This window comes from Sapajus apella, unplaced genomic scaffold, assembly GCF_009761245.1.
Source record: "Sapajus apella isolate SASKATOON/1434 unplaced genomic scaffold, GSC_monkey_1.0 scaffold209, whole genome shotgun sequence".
NCBI lineage: Eukaryota > Metazoa > Chordata > Mammalia > Primates > Cebidae > Sapajus > Sapajus apella.
In genome coordinates, this window is record NW_022437149.1 from 819,560 (window position 1) to 824,588 (window position 5,029).

Genomic DNA, 5,029 nt, shown 5'->3' on the forward strand with positions numbered 1-5,029 from the left:
CTCCCCGGCCTCCGCGCCGCGCTCCCGCCCCTCCCTCCCCTCCCTCCTCCGCCGCCGCCGCCTCCCCGCGCGGGTTAAGGAGGAGCCGCGCCTCCCCGGTGTGCGCCCCGCCTGGAGAGCCCCGGCCGCGCTCACGACGGAGCCTCGCGCCCTTCGCCCCCCTGCGGCCGCGTCGCTGCGGGAACCCGCCGTCTACCGGGGCGACAGCGCGCTGCTCCCGGCCCGGAGAGCCCCTCGTGCACACCGTCCACCGTGCGCCCCCGCTGACACTCCGGCCCCGGCGTTTCACTCCGCTGGACTCCCTGAGCCGATGAACGGCCCCAGCGTTCTCCGGACTGTCCCTGATGGACTTCTCTTTGCCTCCAGATACTTTATAAAGGATCGTGAGCCTTGAGGTGAAGATTGGGTGAACTTTATGTTTCCCTGATGTCGTCCTGGAATTTAGTGAATGCTCCTTCAATGAGTGGATACATGAAAAATGAGCGTGTAACGGGGAAATAAACATCAGATCTGGGTCCTGTTCCTCGTTCCAGCTTCGCAAACTTGGGCATGGCCCTTTATTTTCTGCAATCTGGTTCAGCGGAGAAGGGACCTTCATACTCTGCCTGCTTACCCTTCACAGCGGTCATATCCTGCAATCATATTGTTCTGCTCCAACTTCTTATATATTTCATACTCTCGCTTTCCCGTCCCTCCCCCCCGACCCCGACGGCGTTTCGCTGTGTCGCCCAGGCTGGAGGACAGTGGTGCGATCTTAACTCACTGCAAACTTCGCCTCCTGGGTTCAAGCGATTCTCCTGCCTCAGCCTCCGGAGTAGCTGAGATTACGGGCGAGCGCCACCATGCCCGGCTAATTTTTGTGTTTTTAGTAGAGACGGGGTTTCACCATGTTGGCCAGGATGGTCTCGACCTCCTGACCTCGCGATGCACCTGCCTGGGCCTCCCAAAGTGCTGGGATTACAGGTGTGAGCCACCGCGCCCTGCCCATACTCTGGCTTTTTAAACTTTTCTCAAACTACCTTTCTTCCTTCCTTCCTTCCTTCTTCCTTCCTTTCCCTCCCTCTCTCCCTCCCTTCCTTCCTTCTTTCTTTCTTTTAATAGAGACTGGGTCTTACCACGCTGCCCAGGCTGGTCTTGAATTCCTGGGGTTAAATTATCCTCCCGCCTTAGGCCTCCAAAGTTCTGGGATTACAGGCATGAGCCACGGCCTCGGCATACTCCCTACTTTATATAACATAGGATAATATGAGGCCAGGTGCTGTGGCTCACGCCTGTAATTCCAACACCTTGAGAAGCCCAGGCAGGCGAATCACTTGAGGTCAGGAATTCGAAACCAGCCTGGCCAACATGGTGAAACCCCTGTCTCTACTAAAAATATAAAAATTAGCCGAAGGTCGAGGAGCTGGCCCGCGCCTGTAATCTCAGCATTTTGGGAGGCCGAGGCGGACGGATCACAAGGTCAGGAGTTGGAGACCAGCCTGACCAATATGGCGAAACCCTGTCTCTACTAAAAATACAAAAATTAGCCGGGCATCATGGCGGGTGCCTGTAATCCCAGCTACTCGGGAGGCTGAGGCAGGAGAATCGCTTGAACCCAGGAGGCGGAGGTTGTGGTGAGCGGTGACCGCAGCCACTGCACTCCAGCCTGGGCAAAAAAGCTAAACTTATCTCAAAAAAAAAAAAAAAAGGTGGGGGAGGCAGAGTTTGCAGTGAGCCGAGATCGTGCCACTGCACTTCAGCTTGGGAGACAGAGTGAGACACCGTCTGAAAAAAAATAAATAAATAAAAGGCCAGGCACAGTGCCTCATGCCTGTAATCCCAGCACTTTGAGAGGCCAAGGCGGGCAGATCACGAGGTCAGGAAATCGAGACCATCCTGGCCAGCACGGTGAAACCCCGTCTCTAGTGCAAATACAAAATTTGCAGGGTGTGGTGGCACGCGCCTGTAATCCCAGCTACTCGGTAGGCTGAGGCAGTAGAATCGCTTGAACCCAGGAGGCGGAGGCTGCAGAGAGCCGAGACCCATCGCGCCACTGCACTCTAGCCTGGGAGACAGAGCAAGACTCCGTCTCAAAAAAAAAAAGATAATAGGAATACAAAAATATTGCTCGCAAAATATTCCAATTGCCCCCCAAAAGACTGCATCCTTAAGTTATATGTATATATTAATAATTATATTTATAATATGCCATGCATTGCACTGAGCATTTTGAGTGTGTTATCACATTCATTATTCTAGCAATTCCCTCAGACTCTAAGACACCATTATTATACTTATTTTACAGATGAGAAAATTGTGACTTACAGATACTATGTGTGAGTTCACTTAATTAGTAAGTAGCAAAGTCAGGATTTAAATCCAAATGACTCTAATGTCCGGCTTTTACTGTATATACCACTGTCTGGAGCGATCAGAATTTAAAGTCATCCTCAAATTTAAAGGCAGTAAACCAAACCAAGCCTTTTCTTCCTCCTCACGCTTCCTATATTCAGGTGTAAAGATGTATTTTTCCCCTTTTTGAGGCATTAAATAATTCTCCCACACGCAGATCATGTGGCAGTAAATCCTTCTTGATATGTGTTGGGTGTTTTGTCATGTTTCAACCATTTTCGACATGTCCTGTTTATGGAAATTAGAGGGCACGAGTGACACGCAGAAGTGCTAAAAATGAAAAAGTAAGAGAAGGATTAGAATCTTCTTTCCTGACAATTTGGAAAAATAAAATGCTCAAGAAATTATTTAATTTTTACAAGATAATTGCTGCAGTATGTTTGTAACTGGAAAATTAGTAAAGACCTAAATATCCAAAATAAAGTAATTTGAAGTATATTATGGCACGTCTGTACAATAGAGTACTACTTAGCGTTTAAAAGAATAATTGTATTTATCTCTGAAAGGTAGAATTAGTGAAGTTGTTTTACTTTCATATCTTCTTTATCTAGATATTTTGCAGTAGGCATATATTATATCTGACTTGAGTGAGAAAATATTTTAAAATTTATATAATACAATCATACAGTTGCTTTTTAAAATATACATGTTCGCCGGACACAGTGGCTCACGCCTGTAATACTAGCACTTTGGGAGGCCGAGATGGACGGATCACCTGAGGTCAGGAGTTCAAGACCAGCCTGGCCATCATGGTGAAACCCCATCTTAGAAAAAAATAATTAAAAAATAAAAAATATACCTGTTAATGTATATATGTGTGTGCATACCATACACACATAGAAGATGGAAACACACCAAAGTTGTGAGTTTATGGATTATTTTAATTTACTTCATTTTTTACTATATCTATAATTAGTGTTTATATAGATTTGCTCATGTAAGTTTTAGAATTAAAAGAAACTGACAAGCCTAGTTTGTTCTGGTTTTGCCCTAAGATTGTGGGGAAGCATTTACATTCATTCTCAACTTTACTTTCTATTAAGGAGGATAATATGGAGAAGGATTTTTTAAGTCATTGAAACATGCAAGATATTAAAATATAAGCATCCACTCTTCTTTGTAATAAAACATGTTATAGTCCGGGTGCCATGGCTCACGTCTGTAATCCTAGCACTTTAAGAGGCCAAGGCAAGCGGATGACAAGATCAGGAATTCAAGACCAGCCTGACCAACATGAGGAAACCCCGTCTCTACTAAAAATACAAAAAAATTAGCTTGGCATGGTGGCAGGTGCTTGTAATCCCAGCTACTTGGGAGGCTGAGGCAGAAGAATTGCTTTAACCCAGGAGGCAGAGGCTGCAGTGAGCAGAGATCACACCACTGCACTCCAGCCTGGGCAACAAGAGCAAGACTCCGTCTCAAAAAAAAAAAAAAAAAGTAAAGAAAACATGTTATATAATTCTTCATGACTGTTAGCTTACCTTGAACAAAACACTTCTTTATAAAATTGGTGACTAATAAGCTACAATGTACATTTTGGAAGCATTTTTTAGAGACTATGTCTTACGTGAAACATATTTGTGGTTAAGATTCATGTACAAGGCCGGGCGCGGTGGCTCACGCCTGTAATCCAAGCACTTTGGGAGGCCGAGGCGGGTGGATCACGAGGTCAAGAGATCGAGACCATCCTGGTCAACATGGTGAAACCCTGTCTCTACTAAAAATACAAAAAATTAGCTGGGCATGGTGGCGTGTGTCTGTAATCCCAGTACTCAGGAGGCTGGGGCAGGAGAATTGCCTGAACCCAGGAGGCGGAGGTTGCAGTGAGCCGAGATCGCGCCATTGCACTCCAGCCTGGGTAACAAGAGCGAAACTCCGACTCAAAAAAAAAAAAAAAAAAAGATTCATGTACAGTATTCAAATCTCAACTTCGAGTCCTAATAATTGTAAGAATTTAGGTAAGTCATTTAACTGCTTTGTGACTCCGTTTCCTCATCAGTAAAATGTGAGTAATAGTACCTATTTCATAATGTTCTGTAGGGATTATGTGACTTCATACATGTAACACATTTAGATAAATGCCTGAGGGAGTGGGGACCTAGAAACTGAGGCTTATCGAAATGCAGTATATATGGACCAAGAGACATGCCCATTAAATACAATATGTAGACCTTTTGGGGGATCCCGATTAGAAAAAAGCAACTGGAAAAAATATTCTGAGACAATTGGTAAAATTCCAGTACTGAGGATGATATCAAACAATTATTATATATTTTAGGTGCTAATGGAATTAACATTTTTTATGAATCTTTATGAATACTAAAGTATTTAGACATGAAATGCTGGAAATTTGCTTCAAAATAAGTAATGGGTAAGAGGGGTACAGATGATAGATAAGATTGACAAAAGTTGCTTTTCACAACAGTTTTTTTTTAAATGCTATTCTCTGGGCCTGGCACGGTGGTTCATGCCTGCAATCCCAGCACTTGGGGAGGCTGAGACGGATGGATCACCTGAGGTCAGGGTTCAAGACCAGCCTGAGCAACATGGTGAAACCCTGTCTCTACAAAAATACAAAAAATTAGCCGGGCATGATGGCAGGTGCCTGTAATCCCAGCTACTAGGAAGACTGAGGTGG